Below are 17,773 nucleotides of genomic sequence, written 5' to 3'. Positions count from 1 at the left end.
CTGCACCTCGTACAATGCCCTCTCCGTGGCCTGATCCGGCGCGGCCATGGGAACGGGTGCACGCTGACTTTGCTGGCCCCTTCCTCGGTACTTATTGGCTACTGTTGATTGACACCTTCTCGAAGTTTCCGTTTGTTGTTCGATGTCCGTCGCCCACCACTGCGGCGACGACGCTGGCTTTGTCCAAAATCTTTGCGCTAGAAGGTCTTCGATCCATGATAGTCACAGACAATGGCCCTCAGTTCTCTTCGCAGGCTTCCGTGATTTTTGTACTGGACAAGGGATTCATCATGTTACATCAATGCCCTTCCATCCGCAGTTGAATGAGGAGGTCGAGCGCCTTGTCCGCACTTTCAAAAGCCAGATGAAAAAATTCCTTAGTGATTTTTCCACAGATGACGCTCTGCTGCAATTTCTGAGTTCTTATCGCTTCACGCCTCTGGGTGATCGCAGCCCTGCTGAACTCTTGCATGGCCGCCAACCACGCACTCTACTGCACCTGCTTCACCCTGTCAGGCCTTGTGCTGTGTCCCCTAGTGCGGGAAAATACTCGGTGGGCGCCGACTTGTGGGTACGAGGGTATGGATCTCGCCCTAAATGGATTCCAGAGCTGGTCAAGGCTCTTCGTGGCCGCCGGCTTTGTGAAATACGTACGGACGATGGCGTGGTTGTTCGCCATTACGACCAGATGCGCCCACGAGTGGTGGCCACGCTGGTGCCACCGCCCCTTCCTTCGCCTCCACCAGCCCGAGAAGCCAATCCTGTCGCTGCTGCCGATCTACGGTACGTGTTGATGCAGCCGACGTTGCTACCGCTTCCGAGTACGCCGGAACCGGCCCCAGTCACGACGCCGCCTTCTCCGGGACCCATCTCGCTGGAGCACACCCCCAGGTCCACGACACCTATGGATGCTGCTCCGGAGTTTTCACCCATCATCTCGTCCAGGAGGCACGTTCCACGCACGAGCTTCTGTCCTGGACATTTTCGACCATACTCTCGTGTCTCTCCGCGGGATCATCTCGGGGCCTCACAAGAGGCCATGGATGTCTCCGCACTGTCCATGTCTCCAAGGAAGTGAGTTTTTTTTTCAAGGGGGGGGGGGGGGGGGAAAGTGTTGTGACAGTGCCGTGACATTTAACAGTGCCGCCACGACAGTGCGCGCAAATGGCGATAGAGGCACTCCTCAACTCGGCTGAGCGCGGGAGCGCCACCTAGCTACAAACGGTGCCGGCTGCATGTCACGGCACGGCAGTCGAATAAGAGATACTGAGTTGTTATCATGTAATGAGCTATTGTTTCTAAGTGAGTGTGTTTGAATATCCACGCAATTATTGGTGATTAAAGGTTATAACATGTTTAATTCCACACTATTGGCTAGTTTGAACTGTTCGCTGCATTTCAAGTTCACGTTTTCATCTTCTAGCACCTATGGCATTATGCCATAGTAAGGAACCAAACATAAAATAATACAGTACTGGTACTCCAAAAAATGTACATCTGAATCTGGACATACGAATGTGCACTTTAAGCCGAATTATGCATTTTAGTATGGCTTACAAAATTCCCATGGTCCTGGAGTATCCTCTAATGTCTTCTTTTAATGTTTTGCACATAAGAATGTACGGGCTTCCTGCCTCATCGTAGCTGCGCAAGCGCGGTGTCGCATGTTATCTGGCGCTCTCTGGAAACTGCTAAAATGAATCATTTCTAACAGGTCGCGGGAAAATGTTCTGAATGGTTGTTTGAAAAGTGTTACGTTCAAAGAAAATTTCCTTTTACGCGAGATGAGCTCTGCGCGCGAATGTCCAATGAATTTCTTAAATCGCAGAGCGTTTGACTCTCGTTCAAAAATCAAATCTTTGAGGACGACCGTTTAGAATATTTTCGAGCCCAGAAGATCAGACATTTATGTCGTTGTTAAAAATTTTACTGGCCCATTTGTGTGATGTATCTTAAAGTGTAACATGCGCAAAAAAGATCAACATTATGAGTGATAGCTTAGCTTCTCTTGCAGCTTATTAATCTTAAGAGACCAATATTATACGTGTAAGCTTTTCTTTTCTTGTAGCAACATTATGTATATTAATTTAAACCATTACCTTTTCCTATTTGTGTGTTTGTGCTACTTAACAGTGAGGTTGCTATTGGCTGACTACATAACGTATCGTATGCTCTGAATAGCCTCTGTCATTGGCTGGCAAGATCTCTTGACATGAGCTACGACTGGCTTACAAAAGCGCATCGCAGTCTCGATTTCAATCCTTTGGAAACTAACATGCGGTGTTTGGTGGAATTCTAATTTACACTTTTGTGCAACACGAAAATATACAGTGTACATGTTGCTGCACATCAGACATCTTTCCAAAATGAGTTTTTTCCTCTGAGTTTCGTTTTCTAATGCCGCAAAATTCTACGCTGGTGTATAAAACCACAACCATTTAAAGGATTGATAAGTTTTAAAAGTATACTGTTACTTACCACGGAAAAATTGTATTTTCATCCGGGAGAAAGTGTATTTTTAACCGGGAAATCTGGTAAAAATCCGGGAATTTTTTTTCCTCGTCCACGTTTACACCCTGTGGGCATCCATAGTGCCAAAATTTTTTCCAGCATTCTGACGAAATCACAGTGGACCACAGCAAATGTAAGATAGTGCTATATAGAGAAAGCGAGATGTTCTCAGGTTAAATTAGGTTTGCTCTGCACAGTTGCATTTAAACACAGATGAATCGAAACATTATGACCATTGCCTGACATGAGACTGAATGCCACATGGTGAAATACCAGCAACTGATGCAGTAACAAAAATATACCAGGGTGTATACGTGGACAAAGAAAAAAAATTCCCGGATTTCCCGGTAAAAATTACACATTCTCCTGGGTGAAAATACACTTTTTCCATGTTAAGTGACAGTACACTCTTCCTCAGCACTGTAAAACTCATCAATGCTTTGAATGTTTATGGTTTTATATACCGGCGTAGAATTTCCAGGCACTTCAGAAAACAAAACTCCCGGGAAGGAGTATTATTTTCGTATTACAAAGGTATAAATTTGAATTCCACCAAACACCGCATGTCACTTTCCAAAGCATTGAAATCGAGATTGCGATGCGCTGTTGTAAGCCAGTCATAGCTTATGTCACTTGACCTCACCCGCTGATGACAGCATAGGACACGTGATGTAGTCAGTCAATAGCAAGATCACTCTTAAGTAGCGCAAACACACAAATAAGAAAAGTGCATGGTTTAAATTAAGATACATCACACAAATGTGCCAATAAAATTCTTAATAACGACATAAATGTCTGATCTGGGCTCGAAATTCTTCTAAATGGTTGTCCTCAAAGAGTTGATTTTTAAATGAGAGTCAAACGCTTTGTGATTTAAGAAAGTCATTGTACATTCTCGCACACAGTTCATCTTGCGCAAAAGGAAATTTACTTTGAATGTAAAGCTTTTCAAACCACCATCCTCAATATTTTCCCACAATCTGTTACTTATTGGTTCGTTTCACCAGTTGCAAGAGAGCACCAGGTAACAGGCGTCACCGCGCTTGCGCAGCTACAATGACGCAGGAAGCCCATATGTTTGTACATGTAAAACATTAAAAGATCTTATATTATATCATAAAAGAAACAAGACATCGAAGGATACTTCAAGAGCATCAGAATTTCGTGAACCACACTAAAATGAATAATTCGGTTTAAAGTGCACATTCGTATGTCCATAATCGGATGTAAATTTTCTTGAAGTACCAGTGCTGTATTATCTCATGTTTGGTTCTTTACTATGGTATAATGCCACATATGCACTTGAAATGCAGCGAACAGGTGAAACCAACCAAGAGTGTGAAATTAAACTCTTCGTTTCAAATAAATTGACTGCCTCAGCAGAAAAGATAAAAGTCAAATCTCTTCAGCAAACCGACAAAAATAACTTCATTATTCTGCAAGGCAATTAATGCTTGACTGTCAGAAAAGTGGAAATAAAATCTGAAAGTAATAACATATTTTTGCCTTCCGTTACTAAGCGAACGTATTTTAATTCACTTGATAGCTCCTGGCGACAAAAATCCCTTTCATCATCATTTAATGTGAGAGCAATAAACGAAGACAAAACAACAAAATCACTGAACGAAAGATGGGTCACATGGAGACGACCCCGCTCCCCACCACAATTCTGACTGCTCTGTGCATCAGCCCCAGATTTACTATATTCCCGCACCGGGGCGATATTAGGTAGTGGCGCCCAGCCACACTTCGGTAACCAGAAGGGGGAGAAGGTACTACGCATACGCGACTAAACTGAGCATGCGCAAGAGCCCGCCCGCAACTGCTCAAACGAGTCTAATTGTTGTCACATCATGCTCATCGGAGGCAATTTGTTGTTATGAAGCATTGCATAGTCTTCCTAAGCCTTTGACACACTGTGCTGTTGGCAGACGCTTGTATGTGCACTGTGTTTTGTTGTTGTATAAGGAGCATTTCCTTTGCAACTAAAGTTCTATTTTCGTTTTTTTTTTTTCCTCTCGTTCATGTTTTGTTGCTGCAGTATTATTCTGCAGTAGCGGGATACAGTAATATCCTTAGTTAGAGTATTGGTTCTTACCAGTCAAAAATCACAAAAATTTAACTGAAAACCAAAACAATGAAACTTTCCCGGAACTCTAAACAATTCCTGGGTTTTTCCCAGTTTTCTCCCAGATGAAAAAATTCCCAGGTTTTTCTTGGATCTCCCGGCTGTCCCGGGCCGTATACACCATGTATAAAAGCAGAGCAGAGACACATGAGGAATCATTCCAGTGAGGGAATGAACCACAAACGGAGAAATCTGCTGAGAGAAGCAGCTCTAACAAGTGACAAATTGTTATGACCTATGTGACCTCTTCTCGAAATCTCAGTAGAATTTGCTTGTCCCATCACATCTGATGTGAGTTCAGCACTATAGGTTTCTTTATGCATGAGAAAACTAAGGGGCACAATACACTAAGCTTTGTTCTTGATGATCTCTTATAAGCTGAAAACGCATATGTAGTACCTCCAGGTTGGAAATATCAGCTCTGCAGAAAATTTACATAATGGATTTTGTGAAATTGATCAAAGCAAGTTAAAGAAAGACCCTAAGTTTCAGTAATCTTCGTGGTTTACTATTGGCTCTGGCCCCACGTATGTACCATACACGTTAAAGTGTAAACATGGGCATTAACAATGAGTAATATTTTAACATACATCAAAATTATGTATATATCTTTCGTATAACACACCTGCCAAAAAACTCCCAACTTAATTTTTCTATGCCAAACTTGCACCATTCCAAAGACAACACAATTTTTATGTATAGACTTATTTATGAAGGACACTCATGATTATTCATATATCAAACAGATATTGGCAACTTTAACCTAATACCTCTCTTCTGTTTCATGATCATATCCTATATAAATAAAGTTTAGCATTTCTATTTCCAATAGCCCAAGTGATTTGATAATGGTAGTTGTTGTTGATGCCTTTAAAGAAAATATTATGATTTAATGTTGTCTTTTTTTCTGAATATGACTTTGATTTGAGTTTTAAATATTGTTCTAGTGTTACAAAATTCCAAACATGACTATAGTTCAATTCTTTTATCTTGGCGGCTCGCGCATGCCCGCCCAGACGTGGGAGACTGCTGCGTTGCCAGTTGCACACGACGCACGCGCCAATAGAAGCAGTGCCATAGTATAGCTAGTTCGCAAGCTTACGTTTAGGGGGGAGCGCGCAGTTCATGAAGTAAAGCCACCACGGCCGCATTAACCCTTTCGCTGTTACAAAGACGTGCTCCCTGCATTCCGCGCTGTGCGCGATTTTGTCACTGCACTGCTTGCCTGTGCAGACACATGGTGTTCCCACTGCTTTGACACAGTTATCATTCGATTCCAGAAAAACTATTTGGCCCAAAAATTAGATTTTTACATGTCTTATTGACTGATACCTTCCCCCCATAAATGACTTAATTTTGTTCCGATGTTCAACGCAGCTATTATGCAGCATTAAATGTAGCAAACCATTGCACAAAATTTTGAAGAGTTTGCAGAGGTAGAAGTCCATAGCGTATATTTCCGTATGGTCGATTTTAGTTGCCACAATCTTGAGAATGAAATGTGGACAAGATACCTAAATTTCATATAAAATTTACTGTATAACAATATCTCATTTAAGTACCACATAGGTGTTGTATGTAATATTGACAAATATTTCGTTTTTCGCGACTGTAACAAAAGTTTTATTTACACTGAGCATGTTGGCTTTATTTTAAAGCACTTCAGTGAATCAAAAGGAAGTAGACAAAATACATTAAACAAAACTGTGGACTTACAAAAACATTAGGACTTGAATATACCGTCTATCAGTGAAGTGCTCTCAGCTATGTCAAATATAATTTTTGTGTGTGGCACACACAAACATCATTTATTTGCTAAAACACTGATCAGCCAACACAAACGTTGAATATTGTATTACCGCAGCACAAAACTATGAAAGGTGACTTGGCAATGGAGGAGACAAAATACTGTCCACTGAAGATGCTTCAAAAGAGAGAAACGCGTCTGGTCTAAATAAGTCGCTTATTACAGTTGCAGAAGAGGAATATATTTCAGTACCATTGGTAAAACTGCGACTGTGGAACAAAAACAAGAAAGAGAACATGAGTACCATTGTGTATGTGCCATACCTTTCATTGATTGAAGTGCTTTAAAATAAAGCCAAATACGTCCGGTGTAAATAAAACTTTTATTACAGTCACAAAAGACGGAATATTCCTCAATATTACATATGACACCTATGTGGTACTTAAATTAAATGAGATATTGTTATACAGTAAATTTTATATGAAATTTAGGTATCTTGTCCACATTTCATTCTCAAGATTATGGCAACTAAAGTCGACCATACGGAAAGTATACGCTATGGACTTCTACCTCTGCAAACTCTTCAAAATTTCATGCATTGGTTTACTACATTTAATGCTGCATAATAACTGCGTTGAACATCGAAACAAAATTAAGTCATTTATGGGGGGAAGGTATCAGTCAAGAAGACGTGTAAAAATCAAATTTTTGGGCCAAATAGTTTTTGTGAAATCGAATGATAAGTGTGTCAAAGCAGTGGGAACACCATGTGTCTGCACAGGCGAGCAGTGCAGTGATGACAAAATCGCGCACAGCAAGGAATGCGGGGGCACGTGTCTGCAGCAGCGAAAGGGTTAATGAAGAGACAAAGCACTAGAAATTTCAAAAAATTGCATTCAAACGAATATAATTCATGAAGTAAGGCACTTCGATATTGTTTTTAAATAATTAAAATATTAAACACTGCACGAGGTTTGAACTCATAACCTTTCGCGTAGAAGCCCAACACCTTAACCATTACGCTAACGCAGATCGTCTGCCAAAAGAATGTAGTGAGGACTCTAACATGTCACACAAAATACTGACAAACACTTTCAGTATGACTATGAATTACTCGCGCTTCGTCGAAGTACAATGTTGTTGTCGTCTTCAGTCCTGAGACTGGTTTGATGCAGCTCTCCATGCTACTCTATCCTGTGCAAGCTTCTTCATCTCCCAGTACCTACTGCAACCTACATCCTTCTGAATCTGCTTAGTGTATTCATCTCTTGGTCTCCCTCTACGATTTTTACCCTCCACGCTGCCCTCCAATGCTAAATTGGTGATCCCTTGATGCCTCAAAACATGTCCTACCAACCGATCCCTTCTTCTAGTCAAGTTGTGCCACAAACATCTCTTCTCCCCAATCCTATTCAATACCTCCTCATTAGTTACATGATCTACCCACCTTATCTTCAGCATTCTTCTGTAGCACGACATTTCGAAAGCTTCTATTCTCTTCTTGTCCAAACTGGTTATCGTCCATGTTTCACTTCCATACATGGCTACACTCCATACAAATACTTTCAGAAACGACTTCCTGACACTTAAATCTATACTCGATGTTAACAAATTTCTCTTCTTCAGAAACGATTTCCTTGCCATTGCCAGTCTACATTTTATATCCTCTCTACTTCGACCATCATCAGTTATTTTGCTCCCTAAATAGCAAAACTCCTTTACTACTTCAAAGTACAATAGGAAATAAAAATTACTGCTCTTCTTTAGTGCGAAAAAGCGGTTCGTGAGATTGATACAAACACCTTTCCTTGCTATTGCCTGAATTAGGAGTCTTATTGCTTGTTTGGTTTAATTAATTAATAGAATATGAAGCAATTGGTATAAAGAACGCTTTTTCCAAACTTTCTATAAAAGAAAGTCTGCTATCAAGACATTGCTTTTGTTCTATTACTTTATTTATGACTGAACGTTTCTAAAACTGAAGACACTCGTCCATGCTATGCACTGCAGTCGAGATCTGGCAACGTCGTTCTCTGTTCATTGGCTGACTGTGTTTTGTGACGTCAGATGCACAGAACGAACCTAAACTCGGCCGCCAACATAAATGACGCGCACTTTAGTACCAGTATTTGTGTGGATCAGGCATGGTCCTAAAATTTGATTTGAGATGCAGTTTACATAATTAAGACTTGAATTTTATTCCAGGTCAACATTTTTGACATAATCTTTAGATTCATGTTGTTTACACTATCCTGTAAGCTTTCATTGAGATATAAATTCTGAAGCTAAGTATTTCATCAAATTAGATATGGATTCACATTCCTTAGAACTTTGGTTGACTTTTTTGGTTTTTTACTCACAATGTGGTCAGTCAGAGTAGATCAGGTATTAGCCAAACCGAACTCTCCTCAATATATTTTCTTTAGAAGTTTAGGTGCTCGCAATCATGGTTTCAATTACTAAATCTCAGAAACCTTTCTTACTTTTGTCACAATGCAAGAATATAAGGAGAACATTATAAAATTCCATGAACATAAATATCAAGGCTAGTAATCTGATATGGATTTTTTCATCTGCAGATTTTGTTTGCTGGCATTTGAGCATGCAAAACAATATTGTAGAATCCAATACACAGCCTATTTCATCACATCCGGTACTTGGCAGTAGGGCATCTCATAAACAGTGAAGCTGGTCAGTTGTTCATGTACTGTTGTAAACATCTGTGGAAAGTGGTTGAAGAATGGTGGCACTACGAGTAGGCAACAAGGTAAGGGACATCCCTACCCCATTAGAGGACATAGTGGTCAGAGGCTTATCTGCACTGTAAAGTGGGATAGGTGGTAATCTGTGCCAGATCTGATGACAGAATACAATGCTGGAGCAAATACAACTATTTTAGAGCACACCTTTCAGCACATGGTCTTGAACTTGGGGCTCCCCAGCAGATAACCCCTGTTTGTTGCCATGTTAACCGAATAACATAGTTGTGGTTGCATTGGGCTCAGGGCCATTGAGAGTGGCCCATAGATCAGTAGAAGAGTGTAGCCTAGTCAGGTGAATCATGTTCTTCATTACAGTAGGTTGACGGTTATGTCTGGATATGCTGCCATCCGAGTGAATGATTGCTTGAAATGTGCAGCACCCCACAGATGCAGGCTAGTCAAGACAATAGTGTGCTGTAGGTGACATTCATTGAGTTTCCATGGGACTGTAATAGTAGTCAAGACACCATGACAGCTGTGAACTACGTCAACATAATTGAAGACAACCTGCATCCCTTCATTCTTAGTATCTCAGACAGTGATGGTGTATTCCAGCAGAATAATAGCCCATCTCACAAAGACAGAATTATGCTGTGGTGGTTCAAAGAGCATGATTTTTTTATTTAAACATGTAGAAATAAATAACAGTGGTTTCAGCCCCCTGTTGCCTGCACCAAACCTAATTTGATTGTGTATATCTATTCCAGTCATTCGAGTAGGCCTAATGCCAGTTAGTATCCTTAAAGAGTCCCTTTGCTAGTTCCCTGTTGGCCACAGTTTATTTAGAAATTACTGACCCAGATGTTTTGTGTCTTTTGACCTACACTGCTTCCCATTGGAAGCTTAAATGCGGTGTGATTTCATCCCCCATATCTCATAGTCAGCTTGGGAGCTTCTTTCTACAGACTCATTGTGTGCAGGTGTTTCCTGAAGTTCGCATGACCAGTCATCAGACCTGCCATGACGTTGATCTGCCTCTTGTTCAAGTCTAGGATTACAGAACTTCTCTTAAAACATGGTTTTGTCATCATTAACTTGTCATAGTTTTGTTTTTCGCCCCCTGACACATTTATCCTTTTTATTAGTGATACGACAAGTTCCATTCCAACAAATGGTTATTGCCTATGCTGTGGCTAGCCTTTCAGCTTGTTTGTTACTATTAATACTTGAATGATTAAGGGTGCAAAGCAGGTTTATCCTGTTATTTTTCCAAAGCTTCACAAGAGTTTCATGGCATTCTGGAACAATCTTTGATCTCATTTCAGGAGCTGATAGAGATTTCAGAGTTACTTGGCTGTCTGAATACTTACAGACAGTATGACTTAAATTCTCCTCCGTGCATACTCTGATAGCAAATATCACTACCTGGAATATCTTAGCTAACTTCCCTAGAGAAATTGCACTCCCTAGTCTAGGCTGTACCTGTATACCCCTGCCCCATTTCCATCATCTTTTCAACCCGTCAGTAAACCAGACTATGTCATCTGAATGATAGTGTGGTTCTTTCTTCCACTGCTCTCTACTTCCTATTGTGCACTGAAAGATTTATTGAAGCTGCTGGACGTTGTCGTGGAGTCAGCCAGCATTTCCCCAACCATTCCTATATTTACCACATTAATTATGTTTGTGTGGTATTCTTGATATCCTACAGATTTCCAGTTTTCAACCTTTATTTCTATGCTGGTTCCTCCATTGTAAGCCAAAGAAGTAATGATGGAATGTCCAGCATGATCTTCATCCAAGCAATGTGTGTGCCATTAATTTTGCCTCTTATGGCTAGCCAGGCCAATCTCTGCACCTTTTCGGGCTCCATAGTAGCCGTCTTCTTTTCTACTGTATTCTACCATACTATAGCCCCATAAATTATCATTGGTCAAAGCACTCCGTCTTCAGGCCACAAGTGGCCCATCGGGACCATCCGACCACAGTGTCATCCTCAGTTGAGGATGCGAATAGGAGGGGTGTGTGGTCAGCACGCCACTCTCCCAGTCGTAATGATGGTTTTCTTTGACCGGAGCCGCTACTATTCGGTCGAGTAGCTCCTCAATTGGCATCACGAGGCTGAGTGCACCCCGAAAAATGGCAACAGTGCATGACGGCTGGATGGTCACCCATCCAAGTGCCGGCCACGCCCGACAGCGCTTAACTTCGGTGATCTCACGGGAACCGGTGTATCCACTGCGGCAAGGCCGTTGCCATCATTGGTCAAAGATGCCAGTTTTTTCCACAGGTACTCATAGTGCACATACGAGCACATTCTTTGTGTAATCAATGTAAACTCAATATAGGAATATCAACAACGTAAGAAAAGACGGATTCCTACTTACCGTAAAGAAGACACATCAAGTTGCAGTCAGGCTCCATTAAAACACCCTTACATAAAGCCACAGCATTCATCAGCAAAAGAGAGACCCACACTTTTCACACATACAAGCCAGCACACTTCACATACACACGGTCGCCAACTTCAGCATTTCAGGCTTGAATGCAACTATAATGTGGGATGCAAGCAGCAATCTGGAGGGAGCGAGGAAGGGGAAGGCATGGTAGTGTATGGGTGGGGAAAGAGACGAATGCTGTCTAGTGGAGTGTGCAGGGACTAGACTGCCTAAAGACGCAGCATCAGGAGGTTGTTGGGCAGGGAGGTGGAGAAAAAAGGAGTAAAAAAGGAGAGGAGAGGGGAAAGGTGGCAGATGCAATGGCAGAGGGGTGGAAGATGAGAATGGGGAGGAGATGATAGGACAGAGAGGGTGGAAACTGTTGTGTGGAGGATGTGTGTGTTACCATAGGAGCGGAGAATGTGTTGTAAGGATAACTCCCATCTGCACAATTCATAAAATCTGGTGGTGGAGGGAAGGATCAACATTGCTTAGGCAGTGAAGCAGCCATTGAAACCAAGTGTGTTATGTTCAGCTGCATGTTGTGCCACAGGGTGGTCTACTTTGCTCTCAGCCACAGTTTGGTGGTGGCCACTCATACTGGTGGACTGGTGGACAAGTGGTTGGTAGTCATACCAATATAAAAAGCTTTACTGTGATTGCAACAGCGCTGGTAAATAACGTAGCTGCTTTCACAGGTGGCCCAGCCCTTGATGGGGTGGGATAAACCTGTGACAGGACTGGAATGGGAAGTGTTTGGTGGGTGGATTGGGCAGATTTTGCACCTGGGTCTTCGACAGGGATGTGATTCTAGTGGCAAGGGGTTGGGATTAGGAGTAGCATGGGTATGGACTAGATTGTTGTGGTTGTTGGGTGGGCGACAGAACGCCACTTTCGGAGGGGTAGGAAGTATCTCAGGTAGGATATCACTTCTTTTCGTGTGTGATGGTAGGTAATCAAAACCCAGGCAAAGCATGCAGTTCAGTTGTTCCAGTCCGGGATGGTACTGGGTGATAGAGGGACACTCCTTTGTGGCTGGTTCTTCAGATTCAGATTCTTTATTCACCATTGACCACCTGAGGGGGAACAGGCAATTTACATGGATATCATATAACATTTTCCTTGAATAGTACCTTAAAGCTAAATGAGCATTGCAAATAATGCCCATAAATGATAACATACACCATAACATAAGATAAATACATTCAACGACATCACATAATGAAATCCTTAAAAATTTATATCAATTGATTTTATATTCGTAAATTCTGTTATATTGTAAAAAGGACTGATTAGTAACCAGTTAAGTAGCTTGCTCCTGAAGCTACTTATGTGAGCCGACTGAGAAGAAAATTTATTAAATATTTTTAGACTATTGATTAGATGGGAATTTCCTGTTCTTATCAGCCTGTGCCTAGGTATGTCTAATTTTGTTTTGCCTCTGGTATTATGGTGGTGTATGTTTTCCCTCGTTTGAAAATCTGCTATATTGTTTTTTTGCCTACAATGCTGAGGCGTATATATAAAGATTAATAACTGTTAATATTTTCAGCTGAATGAACAGTGGCCATCAGTGCTCTGATCTACCAGAATTGCTCATTGCCCGTATCACTTTCTTCTGAACTTTTAGAACTTCAGTGATGTGAAGAGAGTGTCCCCATTTCAGCAGTCCATACTCTATATGTGATTGAAAGAGTCCAAAATAAATAACTCTTAAATATTCTTTTGTCACCAGGCTTCTCAGCTTCCACATTAAATTCGTAACTCCAGACAATTTTGTGCAGGTATGGTTGATGTGTGTCTCCCACGTTAACTTAGAGTCTACATGAATTCCTATAATTTTAACTGCTTTCACCTCTACCTCTTTTGACAATCCTAGTATAATCTGTTGGTTTTTATCAGGATTGAAAAGCAGTGTATTTGATGAGAACCAATTTAGTGCTGCTTCCAGGCCATCTTGCATTATATCTTGCAGAAATGATATGTTCTCATGCTGAGCAAGCAAAGTTGTGTCATCAGCATAACAAATAACAGTATTGGGGATACAATGGGGTAAATCATTGACTGCAATTATAAAAAAGAAGGGCCCAAGGACAGAACCTTGTGGGACTCCTGTCTTAACTTCTAGCAATTGTGAGTCTTTGTTTCTGACAAAGGCAAACTGCTTCCTATTGTTTAAGTATGATTCAATTATTGCCAGTGCAGAGTCTTGTACACCATAGAATTTGAGTTTAGCAAGTAAGATATAATGAGAAATGCAGTCGAATGCCTTACTTAAATCACATAAAAGAAGTGCGGCTTTATTTTTATTCTTGAAGGCTGTTATTACTTCATTCACAATTGAAAGAACAGCAGTGGTGGTATTTCTTCCCTTGTGGAAGCTGAATTGGGGATGGTGGGAGGATTGAGGTTGTGAGGGGAAGTGACACGGGAGATCTGTTTGTGGACTAGGTCTAAGGGATAGTGCCTGTCTGCTAAGGCCTTGGTGAGACCCTCGGCATACTGAGCAAGGGGGTTTTTTTCACTGCAGATACACCATCCCTGGGTGTCCAAGCTGTATGGAAGGGATTTATTGATATGAAAGAGATGATAACTGTCAAAATGCAGGTACTGTCGATGGTTGATGGGCTTAATGTGGGCAGAGGTGGTGTTGGAGCCATCACAGGCGAGGTGGTCAGCATCTAGGAAGGTGGCATTCTGGGTTGAGCAGGACCATATGAAACAGAGGGAAGAGAAGGTGTTGATCTTGTTCCTGAGCCCAGATTATGAAGATATCGTTAATGAACCTGAATCAGACTAGGGATTTGGTGTTTTGGGAGTCTAGGGAGGGCTAGGAAGGTTTCCTCTAGGTGGCCCATAAAAAGGTTGGCATAGAAGGGTGCCACATGCGTGAGCAAGGGTGTGCTGCATATTAGTTTATATGCCTTCCCTTCAAATGAGATGATTTTGTGGTTTGGGATAAAGTTAGTAAGGTGTATGAGAAACGAAATACTGGGTTTGGAGTCTGAAGAACATTGAGAAAGGTAGTGTTCAATACCGGTAAGACCCTGGGCATGAGCGATGTTGATGTATAGGGAGGTGGCGATAACCATGATGAGTAGGGATCCAGTCGGTAAAGGGTTGGAGTGGTGGAGCGTTGGCATAGGAATTGGTTGGTGTCTTTGACATGGGAGGCTAGATCAGGGGCAATTGGTTGGAGGTGTTGGTCAATGAGGGCTGAAATCCTGAAATTCTTTCAGTGGGAGCACAATAACCAGGTACAATGGACATCCAGGATTGTTAGGTTTATGGATTTTTGGTAGCATTTAGAAGGTATCATAGGGGTGAGGAGGGAAATGGATTCAGGGGAGATGTTCTGGAAGTGCCTTTGGCTCTAACAGGGACTGGAGTTTGTGTTGGACTTATTGGATGGGATCACTCCAGCAGAGTTTATAGGTGGAGGAATCAGATAATTGGCAGAAGCCTTCTGCCAGGTATTCACTGTGCTTCATAACAACAGTGGTGGAACCTTTGTCTGCAGGTTGGATGATTAGGTCAGGGTTTGTTTTGAGGTTGTGTATGACTGTTCTTTCTTCTACTGAAAAGATGTTGTTCTGAGGAAGGGACATAGGAAAGGGTGCTGAAGCTATGTTGGAGGTAAGGACTTCCTGGGAGGTGACCAACGGGTGGTTAAGTGGCAGGGGATGAGGATCATGGTTGGATGATGGTATGAACTGGAAGAGGAAGGGTTCAATGTTGGAATTAGGGTGGTTTTGGTAGAAGGGATTTGCGGGGAAAAGAAGTGCTTCCATTGAAGGGATTGGGAGAAGGAGAGTAGGTCTTTGGCAAGTCCACTGTGGTTAAATTTTGGTGTAGGGCTAAAGCTGAGGCATTTGGATAGGACTGAAACTTCTGTGGAGCTGAGGGTTTTGGTGTAAAGGTTAACAACAGTGTTACAGGAATGTTTTGGCTCTCAATTTAGTGGAGAGTTGGTAGGGAGTTTTGGGGATGTGACAAGCTGAATAGGTCAGCTAGCCAGGGTTTAGCTGCTGTGAGGAGTGGACAAGGAGGAGCATTGTGGATAAAGTAGGGGTTGGATAGTGGTGCCCAAGGTGGCAGTAGGGTGTTAGCAGGTTGGATAACTTGTGGAGGTGGTGTCTGGAATGCTCCTCCAGGTGCTGGAAAGCAAGAGATTCAGTTTCAGAGATGTGATATATGGAGTAGGGATTGCAGAGTAGTAGCATCTTGCTGAGGGAGCAAAGGTGGTTCTGGGATGCCTGTGCCATGGAGATGCGTTTTTGTGGTACCAGGTTTGTGAGGGCCAGGGACTGGTGAAATCTGAAAAACTGCAGATCATTGTGAAAGTATGGATGGGATTCAGAGAAATGAATCTTTACAGTTAGGTGGTTTGGAAGGATTCCATGGTTGAGGCAGCATTTGAATCACAGGATGTGGGACCGTGTTTTAGCTGGAGAAAGAGATACTTTTCTGGACTGGTACAGAAAGATGGAGCAAGGATCCATTATGGCAGGAATGGTGTAAATAAAGCTGGAATGATGCAGGAGTGGGCGAAATCGGTGTTGATGGTTGTGAGAATAGCTGGATAAGCGAAAAGAGGCATAAAGATGCGTAAAAAATTGGTAACCCAAACACATGTAGAAACATGCACAGATACATAAAAATACACATAAAAATTTGTAAAAACACGTGAAACCATGTAAAAGTATCAACAAATATGTTGAAAACATACATAAACATGGTTGAAAAGGAACAATGAGGTATGGAAAAGGGAGAGAGAGAGAGAGAGAGAGAGAGAGAGAGAGAGAGAGAGAGAGACAGTGAGTGTGTGTGTGTGTGTGTGTGTTGTGATAAGTGAAGATAGAGGAAGGGGGTTGGGTTAGGTCAAGGATCAAAAGTTCATATGGCACGGGTCAATGCATCCACCCATCTTTCCCTGCTCCTCTCCTTTCTTGTTCCTTTTTTCCCCACCTCCCTGCCCCACAACCTCCCAACACTGTGCGTATTGGCAGTCTAGTCTCTGCATATTCCACCAGACAGCATTGGTCTCTCTCACCGGCTGTACATATTTGTGCATATTTTTATGTGATTTCACATGGTTTCATGTGTTTTTGCATATTTTTATGTATTTGTGCGTGTGCTTCTCAGGCAAACTCTGTTGTCATAAACATGTATTCAACAGCAGGCCATTGCACATAAATGTGTTGTAGATACTGTGGTATAGAATTAAAGAATTTTCTGTTGGGCAACTCCTTCCACCTCGAAGAAGAGGATTTTAATAGAAACTGTTAAAAGTAATGTTTAATATTATTTTGCATCAGTATTAGCACTGTAATACCATAATGTTAAGTCATTCTGTTACATTGTACTTAAATGTATGGCTTTGACTTCTTTTCACAACCCTAAGCCCTCTCTCTGCATGACGTGTAACTAATATAGTGTAATCTAATTTACATCCAACTACACCTGGGGCTTTTATAACATTATTCCACAGCAGGACCGTCACCTATAAATACAGTATTCACGTTATGGATCAAAATCATGCTAAGTTCAAGCTAAATTGTTCCACAAATTTCAGGCTGTATATATAAAAAATTATGAAACGTATTTTGCTTATAATAGTAATGGTCATTTCTACATTCTTTGAAAACATAGTACTGGATGTTACTTTTTATTTAAATTTAACTAACCTATACAGAATTAAAAGACAAATAAGTCCATAAAAATGGACCAATCTCACCCCGTATTTATCTTGGTTCCATCATATGATTTATATATAACCAGAACAAGAGCTGGCAAAATATAGATCTTGTGGTACATCTGTAGTGATTATTCTCTATTCTGAACATGCACAGTTCAGTGATGTGAAGCGTCAGATTCTTAATAGTTATGTAAATGAAACCCAATTACCTGCTATATCTCATGAGCTATACTATCTAATGCATTTGACAAGTTGCACAAAATACTAGTTGGCAATATTTTGTCATTTATATTTTGTACACTGCTGGCCATTAAGTTACAACATGGCTTTCAACAAATGTTGTATTGTCACAAAATGCCATATTGAATTTGTTATCATCATAACAGGCCCGGCACATGGCACGATTGTGTAGTGTTTCACTGTGTATATAAAACAATCATCTCTCATTCACATAATCAGTAATTTGGGCAGTAGGTATTACATACTAAAGCCACATCTCTCAGCACGTCAGTGTTTGACAAGATAGAGGTGTTCTGTTTCTGACATATT

General features: G+C 41.5%; 1 protein-coding gene across 1 annotated transcript in view; it reads left to right on the top strand.

Annotated features, from left to right (window-relative positions):
- LOC126259255 (serine/threonine-protein kinase fused) overlaps positions 1-17,773 on the top strand; it is a 210,937-nt gene that overhangs the window by 192,664 nt on the left and 500 nt on the right. The window lies entirely within an intron of this gene.

The sequence above is a fragment of the Schistocerca nitens genome, chromosome 1 (assembly GCF_023898315.1).
Source record: "Schistocerca nitens isolate TAMUIC-IGC-003100 chromosome 1, iqSchNite1.1, whole genome shotgun sequence".
Lineage (NCBI taxonomy): Eukaryota > Metazoa > Arthropoda > Insecta > Orthoptera > Acrididae > Schistocerca > Schistocerca nitens.
The sequence above is the reverse complement of the archived record's forward strand: the minus strand, read 5'-3'. Positions and strand labels throughout refer to the sequence as shown.